This window comes from Anomalospiza imberbis, chromosome 9 (assembly GCF_031753505.1).
Source record: "Anomalospiza imberbis isolate Cuckoo-Finch-1a 21T00152 chromosome 9, ASM3175350v1, whole genome shotgun sequence".
Taxonomy (NCBI): Eukaryota; Metazoa; Chordata; class Aves; order Passeriformes; family Viduidae; genus Anomalospiza; species Anomalospiza imberbis.
Window position 1 is genome coordinate 16,036,114 of NC_089689.1, and position 16,026 is coordinate 16,052,139.

Sequence of the window (16,026 nt, forward strand, 5' to 3'; positions counted from 1 at the left end):
TGGAAGAAAAGCATCAAATGGCTGCTGGTAACTTATTAATTGCATTTTTAGCCACTGGGGAAGTTCCCTGCTCTATACAGTTGTACTGGTTGCTACTTTAAGTTCTCTGTTCTACATTGATACAGGAGAAAGAACCAAGCCTGAGAATCAGTTACTGTTGGAAGTAATGACGTGTGATGTTATGAAGGGTCACAGGATTTGCAGCATTTATTTCCTTTGCAGACTGTTTTGTGAAAATGGAAAGGAAAATAAAAAAAAAACACCCAAAAAAAACCCCCGAAATCTTGAAAAATCAGAAGTCAGAACTCATAGGGTTTCACATTATTTTCCTCCAGAGAGCAAGAAAATTGGCCAGGATTTTTTACCACTGATGTTATACTATGAATCTACAGCTATTAAAGTTTAGTGCAAATCTAACTCAGCTCTGCAAGTGTGAACAGTGTTTGCATGGTGGAAGAAATGTTAAGAGTAGGCCTCTGCTAGTGTATGCATGCCCTCTGATGAACCACTTGCTTAGTCTCAAGCGTGGGCTGAAGAAGAAAGAACATGCAGACAGAATAGGTGTCTCTCAGAAGACAGGATTAAATGAGAGATTTATGTCTCTGAGGTGGCTGCTCTGTGGCTATTTTCCTGCAATCACACTTTAACATAGAGACAACCACAGAACTGTATTTCCATCGTGCATCTCTTGGCTCTCCCTCTCGCTGTAGTCTATATTTCTAATGGGAAATACAGATCAGGCAAAGAGCTTCCATAGATATGAAGAAGGTTTCCTTGCTTGACCAAGGACTGTGAATGGCTGATAACATGCCAATGTTAGGCCAGACCTGTGCAGGACAAATTCAATCTGTAATGCAACATCACTAAAGCTGATGGACATGGTCCCATTTGCATAACACATGCAGAAGTTTGAGACTTCACTGCTCCTGGCTGTCAGTCTGCAACTTGCACTGATGTTACCACCCCTGAGGCAAAGCTAGCACAACAAGATAGGTGAGTTTGCATCTCTGCTTATATACTTTTCAGCCTGATGGATTAATGCAAATTCAGCTTCATCGTTCATGTAAATTAAAATATTGGGTTTGGACTGAATAGAGAGAGGTGGGGGCTTTCACCTTTCTGCTGTCCTCTCTTCAGGGAACAGCCTGTTGCAGAGATAGGTAACTTAAGGGCAGCAACACTGATTTGCACTAATAAACTTGTGGAGCCTTCTCTATGCAAGCTGTACATTTGAATTATTTTCCTTAACTATTAATGGATCTTCAATGCATCTTCTCAGAATTGACAAGAGCAAATAATACTTTTGCAATATTCCTAAGGAACATTTTTTTAGGAAACTCCTGGCTCTTAATGATTACTGGGATAGCTGACCTTGGATTTATATCTAAAGCATTAGAATTTTGACTGTCTCCAATTGCCACCTTAAGTGATAATCAGATCAAATGCCTTGTATATTTAGCAAGTCTAGGTTTTTGGAAGCTTCTTGAGATTTGACCTATCTTTTTAAATTACTCAGAATCATTTCACATATCTAATTCGTGTTCACTAATTCCACTCACCTCATTTGACATTAGTCCACTAAAGTATCTCACAAAGTGTTGTCTGTTGTTTTATATTACTGTCAGTTCTACATGAATTAAGATTCAAAAAGAGAATTGGCCTAAACAGAAATTATAAACCAGTGAATCATGTGATCTTTATAGCAATTTTACCTTGGCATGTGTCACTTTAAAGTAAAAGAAACCCAGAAGGGAGAAAGGTCTGGAGGGAGAAAGAGGAAAAAAATCTATGCTATGCTTGCAGGAGACACCATTTAATCAGCTAGACCAGTTAATAACTCTTGCTGCCTTTTTTATTTGTCAAGGGCTCAATATTTTTCAATATGAGGTCGGCTTCAGTGTGCTTTAAATGGCAGTTTATAATTAATGGTACTTGAGCGTCTCTTATTTCAAAAATTCATACAACATTCTTGGTTACAATTTATACATGATTTTAAAGTATAATTAATGTTCAGCTTTACAAGATATATGCAAACAGATATGCAAATTTGGAAATAAATATGCAAACATATAAAATGTTGTTGAATTAAGTAGTCCTTAACATTTTTAATGAAATCAATATTTTATTCATATTTTGCACACACTTTTGACTAGTTCTCAGACTTTTGTGGACCATGGCTGCAGACTGATTCTCATGTGGCTCATCTTGTCTTCCACTCTCCTGAATCTCATACTTTCTTTATGGAAAACAGGAGCTAATCCAAACCCCTCTAAATTATTTGGATTCTTTACAATTATGCTTTGTGGATATTTGGAGTAGTAAACTTAACATGTTGCTGAAACAGTTGAAAATAATCTTTATAAAAACTTTCATATTGAATCACATTAAAGGTTTGTCTAGCCCAATATCCTGTTCCTAGAAGTACCTAAATAAAAAGGGAAAGATATTAAAATATACATCAAGTATATCACCTAGGTGTTTTTTGAGCACACAGCCAACTGAGTCAAGAAATGCTTGTTTATATATATATATATATATATATATATATATATATATGTCTGTGTGTGTGTTTGTGTGTATTCTATCTTTGTATATGTATATATAAAAATGAGAAAAATACTGAAAACTTTTTTCACAGCAATGTAGACTGTTGGTTTGTATAAGCAATGATCTATAAATTTTACACAGATCTTTTGAAAAAGTTGCCCTAAGGAAAGGGATTCCACATTTCATTTAATTTCTAATTCCAGCTTTTGCAAGTCTTGAGCCAGTTGAAAACTTGGATTTTTGCTGATCTGAATAATATCTATATTCTGGATGTATAACTATATTCTGGAGATACATATGTATATTCTGTCCCTGACAGTGTTGGTGACACACCAGTTTACCTGTGTCTTTTGAGTGGTAGAGATCCCAACCCCAAATACGCTATTATAGATGTGGTCTAACAAGTGATGAGTTTCTCTTCCCTCAGTCTACTGATTATGGTGTTATGGTCTACTGTTATGGTGTCCAGGATGATGAGTACTCTCTTCACCAGATATAATGTGAGCTCACTGCTGCAAGCAAGGACAGTGCCTCACCTGCCCCAGCCTCAAGAAATGGATCCTGGCAATCCCTGCAGCCCCTGAAGACTGGCATCATCTCCTCAAGAGCTCATACAACCCAAATGTTACCTCTGAAGGACGTGTAGTTAAGATACCCATACAGACAAGGTATAAAGCTGTGTGGAATTCTGTATTTAACTGATAAGACAGGAAAATCCTCAGGGGTCCTGAGGGAAAATCAGGGTTTTGGATGTAGTTGCTAGTAAATAACTAGCTATTAGTACTGGGAGATTGATGGGTGCTTCACAATTGTCACAGACTGAACTAGGAAATCATAAAATATTGGTACTTAAAATACATCCTTTATAGTGTAATAAGATAATGCATGCTGAGGAGAGGCACCAAGAGCAGTTGAAGGGTTTGGTACTATAAGGGCTGAAATAACAGGCAAGGTGTGGAGGCAGGTTTCCATTCTGCCTTCATTTCCATCCAAAGCATGCTTTAAGGTTGCACATTGCTTAACTACTGAAAAAATTTCTGCAACTGGAAAAAATTGCTGAAATTAGCTGTTTCTTCAGACATCTAAAGTCCTGCGTCTAGATTCTGCTGTTAGACAGCTTGACTTGGACAAGCATTGACTTAGACTGAAGGAATTTAAATACCTGAGCACACAATTTTAGAGTGGATGAGTATGGCATAGAAAATTGCATTCAAGTCACAATGCACCACAGAATGCAGGAGGTGTACCCTATTCAACTTCCAGTCTCAGAAACTGAGTAAATGTTACGTTTTAGACTTCATGTGCTACAGATCCCAAAAGGTGACTATCACTTGAAGAGTAAATATGTTTCCCTATCCTTGGTTTGCAAGATTACCAATCAAGATCACATTCCTGGGCTTTAATTCATTTAGGATTACTACACAAACTTGTTACAGACAAAAAGAGTCATGCTGAAATCTATGTCGTTGATCATATAAGAGTTCTGCATTTTAATAAAGTTTGTAGATTTGGTCACTTACATTTTTTTTCAATACAACCTAGAATATGTTTCATTTAGTTTACATTGATGCATAAGTAATCAAAATCATAATAAAGAAACATCACTTAAAAATAGACATATAAATGCTGTTTTGATCATTGCAAACTGCTATTTGCGGTGCAGTGTTTTAGTTATGAGATGTAGAAAACTTTATCTGCCTTTGCAGGTGCATACTCAAAATGCTGTTTCAGGGCAAGTAGTGCTATAGTATTTTTCTGAGAGATATTGACTGATTTATTACTGCAGGTATAGTGAATGAAAATCAATACAGCTGCTTCCCTGTACATCTGTGGTAGTTTCAAAGTTTTCAGAGTATAATGAACTGAAAAAAGTAAGAGCCTGTATACTTAGCAAACCTGTGTTCAGAGCTGTGCAACACCCTCTGCCTTCATACCAAATAACATTGGTCTTTAAAAGATTATACCTGTGCACTTGCTCATATATTTTTATTCTCACAGCATACTTCAGTGCTGGGTTCTTGTAAGATTTTGTTTCTGTGCTGGATTTCATTTCAGCAGACTGCCCAATGCCCTCTTCTATTGTAACTGGTTTTGAACTGTCTCAAATTCACCAATGGCTTTATGACAATCTGAAAATTAACAATGGTCCCTTACTTGCACACGGCTACATGATTCAAAAATTCCTTATTTAACTGATACTTCTTTTCCCCTTACTTCCAGCCAGGCAATCTTGTGTGCTTTTTAAACCAGTGTAAAGGCAGTAAAATATGTATACATTGAAACTTTTTCTTCCTGGCACTCCATCACTTGGAAAGCAATCTGAGGCTTTTCCATAGGCTGATGTATTGGCAGTAACTTAAAAAAAAACCCCAAAAATATAGAAACATGATTTTTGATTATGCTATAAATTGGGATTTTTTCCTTCAGGCAGAAGGAAGGACATGCCAGCTGGACTTTATATGTTGGCTGTTAAAAAGCTTTAGGAGCCAAAATTATAATTAGCTCACTCATACTGAAATATGTTCTCCCTAGCTGTTTTATTTTTTTGCCAGAGCCTGATGCAATTCCTGAAAGATGCAATTTCCTTCAGCACAGGAAACACGCATCATACTGTTGGCATTAAGCAACCACCCGTGCAGTGGCTGTTGCAGTGCTTGCAGGAGGAGGCAATGCATCTGCTCCCTGGTGCATTTTGAGGGTGTCTGGCTGCAGGGCCTGGTGCAGAGGGCTCTCACCAGCTGGGACTGCTCAGTGCAACAACTGCAGGGGTCTACGCTCCAGGCAGAGGGGGCGTGAATTACCCAGACTTGCAGGAAATGCTTTTTAGAAGGAAACTGGGTGAAAAGCAGGGCTAGTCCAGCAACAAATCATCAGTTCAAGAAAGTTGCTTGTATTTCAGCAGCACATAGTTTTATGTATTATAAAGTAGTGCTTAAGAGAGCCCATTGAGATCCAGGTGTCACCTATTCAAAATCACTATTGCACACTGTATGTAAGTGGCGGGAGTGCAGGACTGGTAGGCATAGCTGAAATAAACTTTCTCAAGGAACTTTGACAGGAACCATGGACTACAGCACAGGATGCAGAGCTGAAAGACATCATGGATACTTATTGGGACAACTAAAGTCTGTTGAGCAGGCCAGTGACAGTAAAGCTAGTCTGGGAATGTTTTCATTCACCCCCCTCTGTCACTCTTCTGATTTTAGCATAGATGTGTCCACTGTGAGAACTGGTCCATAACTTCTGTAAATCACCAGAGTTGAGAAAGGGAATGGAGGATACTGAGGGAGACAGAATAGCAAATGAGATTTCGTAACAAGTCAGACACAGCTCTGCAAGCAGAATCCAAATTCTCCTGTTTCACAGTTCAGTGCCATCCAATGGTTCATTTCAATTTGATCTGAAATTGTTACTGATTTTTCCCCCCACTGTTTGGACTGTTCATTTGCAAGATGGATATTCAATCATATTAGGAGTGGTAAAATTCTTTTCTCTGAAAGTTCTCTGAGATTCTGTGTTTGGTTGAGTCCACCAATTGTTCTTTCTCTCTCTCTGTTGTGGGTGTTTTCCCATGAATGAGACTCTTCTCCATCTTTCCATTTTACTACTTTCTTCCCAAAGGAATATAAAACTTTCTTTAGGAACATCGTTTAGTTTGGATAAATGACTCATAAACTTCTAGCATTGGGGAAAAATGAAGAGGGAGTGTTCCTAGTAGAAGATGGGAGAGCCTATTAGTCCATGCGAGAGCCGTGCACCGTTGGCAGCTGAGGTTTAGCCGGCTCAGCTCTTGCCCAGCTGAGGTTTAGCAGGCCATTCCCGCAGCTCTGGCTGAGCCGGCTCTTGCCCAGCTGAGGTTTAGCAGGCCATTCCCGCAGCTCTGGCTGAGCCGGCTCTTGCCCAGCTGAGGTTTAGCAGGCCATTCCCGCAGCTCTGGCTGAGCCGGCTCTTGCCCAGCTGAGGTTTAGCAGGCCATTCCCGCAGCTCTGGCTGAGCCGGCTCTTGCCCAGCTGAGGTTTAGCAGGCCATTCCCGCAGCTCTGGCTGAGCCGGCTCTTGCCCAGCTGAGGTTTAGCAGGCCATTCCCGCAGCTCTGGCTGAGCCGGCTCTTGCGCTGGCGGGGCAGGGCAGAGACAGCCGCCCTGGCGTTCGCAGGGTGTGCACTCACACCCGGTGGGGGCTCCAGGGCTAAGAGAGCCCTCCCCGCGCAGCAGCCGGGCACTCGCAGCACTCAAGAGCGTTTTAAAGAGTACTAAATAGGTTTCTTATTATTTCAGCATAAAACCCTATAGTAGGTTCATGACTTGATCAACTGATTTTATGGACAGGCTCCCTTCAGATTGAATTCTCTAACTGGATTTGAAACTGATTCTTTGCAGACACAAGAAACACACAGAGAATCATATTCTTGCAACCACAGATTAATTCAGGTATTTTGGAAGGCAAAAAGAAGAAATTCAAAGCTGGAGTTTAAGAAAGAGTTAAAAATTAACGGACCACTTACTTTAAAATTTGAAGGCAAGCAGTTAACGTTACTCTATGAGGCTGATAGTAATCCAGCAAGTTTTTCCCCAGATACTGGATTTGGTCGTGTGTCTTTCCTTAAAATACTTTTTTTATTTCATCTATTGAAAGATTAGGAAAAGAAATCATGCTTATAATGTTTGAGTTGAAAACTTTCTTGCTAATATTAGAAATATTTAAAGGGGCAGTTGAATGCCAATTTGACTTGTTAATGAGCAGACATCCACTATCTTAGTTTTGCTTAGATTCCTGAATTCATGCAAATATCAGTTACCATCTCTGCTTTTTTCACATAAGAAGAATGAATGCTGTTGAGTGTGGTACCACCAGATAACTGAACAGAATGAAATGTTTTGAATTAGATCTTCAGAAAGCAAGCATGAAGTTTTATTACTTGAACATTACTGTAGTTTCCAAGGTGACAATTGTAGAAGGATTTTTATACAGTTTGTAACTTCTAAAAAGCATTATTTTGATGGGCCATTTTCTATGCTTTGAAATCAATGAAATACAAATGATGGGAACATGATAACAAATATGAATGGGGTAAAAACTTGAGACCTTTACTGCTTGAAAAAAGGGGAGTACTCAGACTTTCATGCTTTATGTTCTGGAAACTATTAGTAGCTGAAATGAAAAATCTTATTTTTCCTATATATTATACACTGACATACTTGTAAAGGTAGTATCTTTTCTTTCTCTTTAAAGCTGGATGTGTATTATAAAAGCAGTTGCTTTCCACACTTTTTATTGACTTATATCTTCATAACTTTTGTTTAAACTAGTTTTGCATTAAAATATATGATGCCACCGTAATTCTCTCTGTTGTACGTATTTTCACAGGACTGCATGTTGTCAAAATAATTCTGATTATACTTTCAAAAATCTCTTGTGAGCAAAATGCTGGTGCAACAAATACCTGCTTTTGCTTTTGGAGGAAATACATATATTTGAGGAAAGGAAGAGAAGTTTGTATGTGCTTTAAACCTGACTCAAGCACTTCTGTTTAGTATAACAGTACTGATAATCTGTTTTGCTATGTCCCTACTTATTTGCTACAGAACAGCAAATATAAACAAAGATCAGAAATCCCTTTAATGTAAGTTCAATGCTAGGCCTTGTTAGATTCCTACCTCGTTTTTATATAGGTAAGACAAGATATGTAAAGGAAACACATGTTTCTCTAGGGCTGTTTGCTTTGAAAGTGGTATTTGGGAAATAAATTGGTAATAATGTGGTTATAATACCAATAAATTGGTATTGGAAATATTTTTGCTTTTTGAAATTGGTCTGCTTTGCTGTCTTTGCCTAGAGTACCTATAGTCCCAAGGCTACTCTGCTAGCTGAGGACATCTCTACTGCAGCAGTCAATGAATGTTTGATGCATGGACTTACATTTTGACAATACGCTTACCTTAGTGACCGGTTGTGGACCTCCAAGTAAAAAGCACTGTCCTACTCTAATATTTCAAGAAGATAATCTGCAAACTGGCTGATGTTGACCATGCCATAGGAGCCAGCAGGAAGTATTATGCTTCCTCATGTATAGTTGGTTAACCATTAGCAGTTACCAAAAATAGCATTACTTGTACATACACAGTGAAAAAGAAGCTAAAACATTTTGTGGGGAAAAACACTGTAAGAGTGGAAACTATGACACAAGAAGGGTAAAGCTATAAACACCCATACAGAAGTTCTCTGTATCATTTGGTGGCTTTAGTACAGAGAAGTGGCTGTGTGGAATAACAAACTGTTATACCTCTGAACTTACCATTGAATAAAGAATCTTCAAAACCAAAAAATGAGACCATGAATAAGCAGTGAGCTCTCAGCTGAAAAGAAGCAATGGAAAACTAGGAAGGGAGAGAAGAATGAAGAGGAGTTGATGCTGGAAAAACAGGTGCCAAAAAAATCAGGGTTTGTCAGATTGGTACGAGCAATAGTCCCTAGTTCTCGTTAGCTCCATATACAGTACATGTTGTCAGAGTCCTTTGGTCCTACATTAATTTATTAAGTATTTTGATAAACAATTTATTCTTCCCACAAGATGTGCCAGTGGAGACAGAGAAGGGAGGAAGCAATGTCTAGGAGCAGTCATATAACAAAGGCACAAAATGGAATCAAGGGCTCTAAAAGTTTACTGAAATGCATTTCTCATATAATGCAATGATCAGATCAACCATCAGTTATTCCTACTAGGACTTCTATAGATCACCAAAGAACATAATTTTCTGAGTTCAGCCACTATTTATATATGATACTAATATTATAGAGATAGTAAATGTACTTAATTCTTTTTATGCAGCTGAAGTGACATTGAGGAGAAGCTGTGCAATTATCCAGCTGTACTGACACCATTAGGGACCTTGTTCTGGATCACAGGTAAGTCAGATAAATATTTTGGCTTTGCATATTTGGGTACAGAGCCTGTGGCCAGCAGTTGGTATTTGGCATGCAACTGCCTACTTTATCCATTTTTATGCACCACCTAATTTCCTTGATGTAGGGATTTGGGGATGGTGAAATAATTTCATAAATTATAAGCAAAAAAAAAAAAAAAAATCTGTTTCATCTACTTCATTCTGGATAGCCACTGCATAAAACCTGTCAAAAACATATTGCTTCGGGTTCACCCCTGCTGCAGTTCCATTGATTACAGTGGAGTTAAATCAAAGATGAATCTGTCTGTTCAATTTAAATCTAATGATTGGTTAAAAAGTCAAGGGGAGAGCCCTGTCTAAATCCAGGGCTGTTTTATCCTTGTGTCAGCATTTAATTCCATTTGCATATAAGCCTATTTCCCTTCTCTAAATTTAATTTGTTAGAGCTTGGCCCTCAGCAACAACAGCAACAACAAAGTAATTGCATGCATTATTGGGCAATGGTGCCAATACAGCATGTGTTATAAAAATGTCTTATGCAAATTTATAAAATGTAGGCATTAGTGACACTCTGCCTGGTAACAGGTATCTGGATACTTGAAAAACACTCTAAGCTTGAGCTTCATGGACATGTGACATCTAATAATACACATATGAAGAAGCTTTTTTTTAATATCAGCTATTAATTGTGTCCGTTTCACCAAAGGAAAGAAGATATCCATGTCTTGTATGACCAGTGGGAACATTCTAGAGTTTCATTGTGATGAGATAAAACTGGCTGAGGCTTAGGTCTCAGGCTGCACTAGATATTATCTGTGACTTCGCACAAGGTACTTTTGCAGTGTGACTTAGAAAGCTTGTTTTAAACTGGGGAGGAGTGGTTGGCATCGTCACAATATACCTTGTTTGTTTAGCTGCTACACTCCACTGCAGCACTGTGTTCTCATATCACCTAGCCTCGAAACACAGAACCCGATCTTCACTGAGACCTTTCACCTGGCCATTTTTGAATAAAAAGACTCTTATTGTTGAACTTGACCTGATCGGCAGTCATTCCAATTCAGCTGTTCTTCCAAAGGTAGTGGTACCTGCCTTAAGTTGATAGAATCCTTTATTCTCCTTTTCCCTATCCTAAATATTTGATTGCACCCAAAGGGGAAACCCTCAAATCAAAACATTTTGTAGGATTTGAGTTTTTCATTCTGCTTTAAACTCCTGCGTTTTCATCATCCATTATGATGCACTGAAACTAATCATGGTCATAGATTCTTACGTCTTGTCAATTTTGCACAAGTTCATGATCTGTTGAGAAGAGGTCACTTCAGTTTCACCATTTGTGGAAAGAAGACACTGATGCTAAGGAGTAAATATATTGACCTGGGACACTGTGCAATTTTATGCAAATAACAAAACCTGGAAGAAGAGCCAAGTTTTCTGAATTAGGGCTGAATGATGTGGGGCTAACTAACAGAGAGCGGAGAATAAACACACATCCTCCCACTTTCTGATTTCTGTGTTTAGATAAATCAGGTTATTTCCTAATGTATCAGATCTTTTTAATACAGACTGTTCCTCATGTGGCCAGGAAAGCTCACTATTACCTCTGTTACTTGCTCCCATTACCTCTTGATGCACTTGCAGCCTTTCCTCAGTAGGATTAGAAGGCACTCAGGACCTTTCAGGAGGCACTTACCACTTTACAGGATTAGGATAAGCCTACCTTTGATGTTTTTGTGATCATACCCATCTGTCATAACTGAACATGGTGAAGAAGGCTTTATTTTTATTTAATGTTCTAATTATGTTTAAAAGGTCAAATATAAAAATATTTTTTTCTCAGTTTGCCTGCTTCTCTTTAAAAAAATCAATGAGGATGTGCTGTTTCTCAATACATATGCTAACATTTGAAAAGTAAAAAAATCCCCATGTTAGAATCAGCAAATAAAGACGTGGTTTCACCTGATTTTAAGGTTTAATAATTGTACTCTATGTCACACTCCTTCCTCTTCTTCCATCCATATATTCATTACAAATGTCAGATAAGGCTAATCCTTCATGTGACATTACTACAGATGGTTACTCTGGGGACTTAAACCAGATGCTGATAGTCTGGATAATCTGGATAAAAGCTGGTAACCTAAAACAAATCCATTTTGTGTATTACTCATGCTAACAGTTAAGATATATATAAAATCTTTATTACCCTTTAACACTTTACATAACTCTTTTGCTTTCCTCTTTTTATAATTTCAAAGGTGCTATTTTAGAGAAGATTTTTCTTCATCTCTCACTGTCCTTCTACCTCAGATAAATCATGCATGTATGTATGTAATACGATTTAGGGAGGGGAGACACATTTTCTACATAAGAATGAACACTACATTTATATTTTGTTTTAAAATTCCCATTGGGTTGAAAATTTGCACTGGAAAGTAACTTTACTTTCATAAGAAGAGGTTTAATGAAAGCATTAACCGTAAAAAAGTAACTCCCTTCTGAACTTTTGAAGAGTCTTTGAAATTCAGTGTTTAGGATGGGAGCTGATAGGGATGTCTTCTGCGGAGTGGCCCAGACTTCTGACTACACTTGAGTATTTGGAACCCTTTTTTCTGTCTATTTAAGAATAGTAATATCTTATCTTAGATGATACTTACTCTGAATGTTATGTATATGTTTGTTCTTTCATTTAGTAATGAAGTTTGTATTCTGAACTGGGAGATTCACAAAGACTTGTTAGTCTAGGAAGAACTCTTGGGTGTCTGTTAAGCAGCTAATTATTTACATGGGAAATTCTGTGACATAAACATACTGGATCCTTCCTTGCCCACCTATGACTATCACTGAATGCTGCCCATGGCTGGAGGAATTGGAGAGGAAGATACTAGGTTATTGTTTGAAACTTAGTGTAATACTATTTTGGGCTCTTTCAGCTATATTACTTTTTATTTAATACTAGGTTTTGTTTCTAAGCTGGTCATTAGTCTGGAAGTATAGGAAAGTAAGTTTACCAAGCACCTGAGCTATGCAACTATTGTGTAGCTTTTCATTTGCTGCTTAGCACACTCGAGATTTAGATTAGGGTAAGCAACTTGAGCAGGTCCCCATACAGTAAATGATCTCGGGTCTAATCTGATCTCCCTTTAATCCAGTGAGCTATGAGGGCAGTGGTCTGGAGCATGGTTCATGGAGCATGGTTTCTGTGATTTGCTTCTAAGCTTGTTTTGCCCCTAGTGTGTACTACAGGAACAGTTAAAGAAGTCAAGGTGCCTGATCAGCCAAAGCATGTGTAGTACTGAGGTTTGAATACTGGGATTTAATACAGCCTTCTGTTGCCAGTCAAAGCTCTCAGGTGGACAATTGTCACAGTCTTTAGCAGCCTATCCAGTAGCTAGTAATGACAATCTCTCTCAAAGTCCTTACTATTTCACTGATTCTAAAAGTGTATAGATCACACCATTGATTCAAATCAACACAGTTCTATTGAAATCAACAGAATTCATACAACTTATACCAGTGGAGAACCTTGATCCTTCCCTTCATGTATGGAATGATACAGCAGTGAAGAATACTGCTCACTGTGAGTTGAGTAATTCTCAACAAGTTGCTGAAATTGTTTAGAAGAGTAGTCAGTCATTAGGCCTTAGAGCATACTGCAAGGATATATGATGCAACCCTTCTACATCAATGGAGATGAGTATGAGTAAAGACTTATTGTCCAGATATTTTCTGTTGATAATATGCTCTTATCAAATACCATCATAATTGTTGTTCCTTTTGGGATCATAAACCTTTATAGTGGAAGAAAAGGTAAATACTTTGGTCTGAAAGGTTAGCCAGAGGAAGACAAATAATTGCAGAAGATGTGGAAAGGTGAAAAAGGTGAGTAATTACATGAACTATTGCAAGCAAGGAACCAAACTCTTACAATTATGTGTTTTGCAGCAAATCCAGTCTTGGTGGGCTGATACACATTACACTAAATATCATAATTAATAGTGGTAATGTTATTTTAGTGTTCGTGGTAATCAAAGAGTGGAAGCAATAACTGGATCTAATTGATAGCAACATTTGACTAACTTTTGACAATTACTTTTTTAAGTGTAAATTTTTAAATTGTGACTATAAACAGCAGCACATCCTTGATGATTTATTTTAGAGACTTACTGAAAGTATGAAAATAGAATGAAGTTCTATTATTGACCATGTAGATGTAGTTGAAAGACCTATGCATGGGGCAGATATTTTGCTACCATCTGTTCCACCTTAGAGGAAATGCCCAATTCAGCAGAGCTATTTCTTTGCATGCTGTAGACCTGGTAATTCCATTTCAGCACTATAAAGTCTGATTCATCAAGAATGAAATGTCACTTTCAGGAATGCTGTTTAGTGGAGTATGTATGTATGGAAATGATGTTCTGGTATAGAGAGGGTCCTGGGTTATGTGTCTTTTATGATCCACATATCTCTAATTCATCTTTTGCTTTTGAAACATAACACATGTTCGAGCTTCACTGATACGGGTTCCTGCTTATTATAGTTAATGGATTATTCATCCTCTTTGTCCTTGACATAATCCTAAGTATGTGCATAAAACTCAGATCATGTTGCCCATAAAAACCAATCAGCCCAGAGTTCTTCTGCAAGGTGTTGAACATTCACCCATGGCAGATGGTAAAGATAATGTTTAGTAAAGAGTTAGAGGATTAGTTGGAACAAAAATAAGCTAAGAGAAAGGGATAATTTCATTTCATATGAAACTCCATGACATTTCATGTACCCAAGGATTGATTAAAATTATGCCAAAAGCTGCTCTTTTTTGGCCAGTTTGTCCTAATACTGACCCTGCTTATGTTGTCAGCTGCTGTATCTGCATGTGTTATTTTACCACTTTCTGAATAACTCAAAAGAAAGCGCTTCTGATTCTCCTGTGGCAGGCAAAAGTAATTCTTAATTAAATAGGAAGAGGAGAGATGATAGGATTCTGCTAAATGTGATGAATATATTTAAGCAACTGATATCTCAACTGAGGTTTAGAAGAAAAGTTTTATAGGTAGTTTTAAACATAAATTTTAAATGGTAGTTTTCATAATATGTGGAGTTAAGCTTTGGTTTGCCTTGAATATTTAGATGCTGAATGGGAAATAGAGCAGGGAATAGTCCATAAATGATTTTCAGTCTTGTTTTAGGAAAATTTAGTTTTGCTATCAAAAACGTAGTGGAGTAACCAAACCTATACATTTTGCATAACATTTGTAATGAATGTCCACTTTTCTTTAATAAGGCTTAATAATAGAAATTGAATTAAACAAGTCTGGAGCAAATATTTTACAGTTATGGTATTTCTGGGCCCATGGTTATCTGCTACAAATTTAAGATATATAAATCAGAATATCTGACAAAGTATGTCAGGTATGGATGATGCAGAAACAAGTAAGTGGAATTTACTCGTAAATGTGGTGTCCTTTGTTCTGAACACAAAATTTAAATTATTTGAAGCTTTTCTCATAAATAAACACATGTTCTTTTAAAAAGACATTTTAGAATGTTTGGAGGGAGACAGAAGACAACTCTTTCTTTTAATTGTTATGGCACAAGAGCAAAACAGGATCAAAATCCAAGCTATCAACTTACTTTACTGAGACTCAGTGGTAAAACCAGATGTGAGCATCTCTGGACTCATGGCAGCTGAAGCTTAAAGCTCTGACCAGTCTTTAATGGTAGAGGACTGTTTGCTGCTTCTGTAATGCAGGAAGACAAAAGTATTCTAAAATCAACATAATGGTTTTTGCACTGAAGTGGGCCGAAGCCGAAACCTTTGAGAGCCTCTTGATATTTGCTGGCTTGGCTAATATTACTACCCAGTACTTCCAGAATTCAGCTGAAATCTTCTCAAAACCTGCTCTGCATTTTATAGCCATTTCCTGTGCTTAAGACAGTGTTTGGCTCCCTAAAATAAAGACCCTACAGTTGTTTTCTGCTTCAGATTATTCTTAACTTAACTTATGCTCGTTATTTCTCAAATTAGTTACTTTTGAAAATGTTCCATTGGGCACTTCAAACAGCTGAGTATATTTAAAATAGTCTGAATTAACATAAAAATAGCAAGACACAGTTAAGAATGAACTGGAAATTAATGAAACCTTAATTTCACTGACAATAATTATAAATATCTTATTACAAGCTGCAGGTTTAGCTGACTAATGGTTGTGAAACACATTACTATAAAACCTATTTCCAAATTTCCTTCAGTCTGCTAAATACTTGTCCATACTTCATTGTAGCCACCTTTTGAAATCACAGTGGCAAGAATAAAGCTCAGGAAGTCTGTCAGCTGATACACAGTATCAGCATGAGATAGTGCAGCTCAGCAAGAAGAGAGGGTCATATCGCACAGCTGAGATGAGACATAGATAAGTCTAAAGCAAGTTATGGCTTTATCTCATCTTAACCTTGAACCAGATGCCCTTTCCAAAGCCCTCCCTTCCCCCCATCCCCCCATGCTTGTAGTGCACTACAGCTGTGCTGTAACTAACAGCTAGAATTAACAAAATTGGAGCTGAGAGAAAGGCAGCCTT

General features: G+C 37.6%; 1 long non-coding RNA gene across 2 annotated transcripts in view; it reads left to right on the forward strand.

Annotated features, from left to right (window-relative positions):
- Positions 1 to 16,026, forward strand: part of LOC137479433 (uncharacterized) — a 513,525-nt gene that overhangs the window by 24,030 nt on the left and 473,469 nt on the right. For both annotated transcript variants that reach the window (XR_011002245.1, XR_011002244.1), the window contains exon 2: positions 9,376 to 9,452. This is a non-coding gene — a long non-coding RNA (uncharacterized lncRNA). The remainder of the gene's footprint in view (positions 1 to 9,375; positions 9,453 to 16,026) is intronic.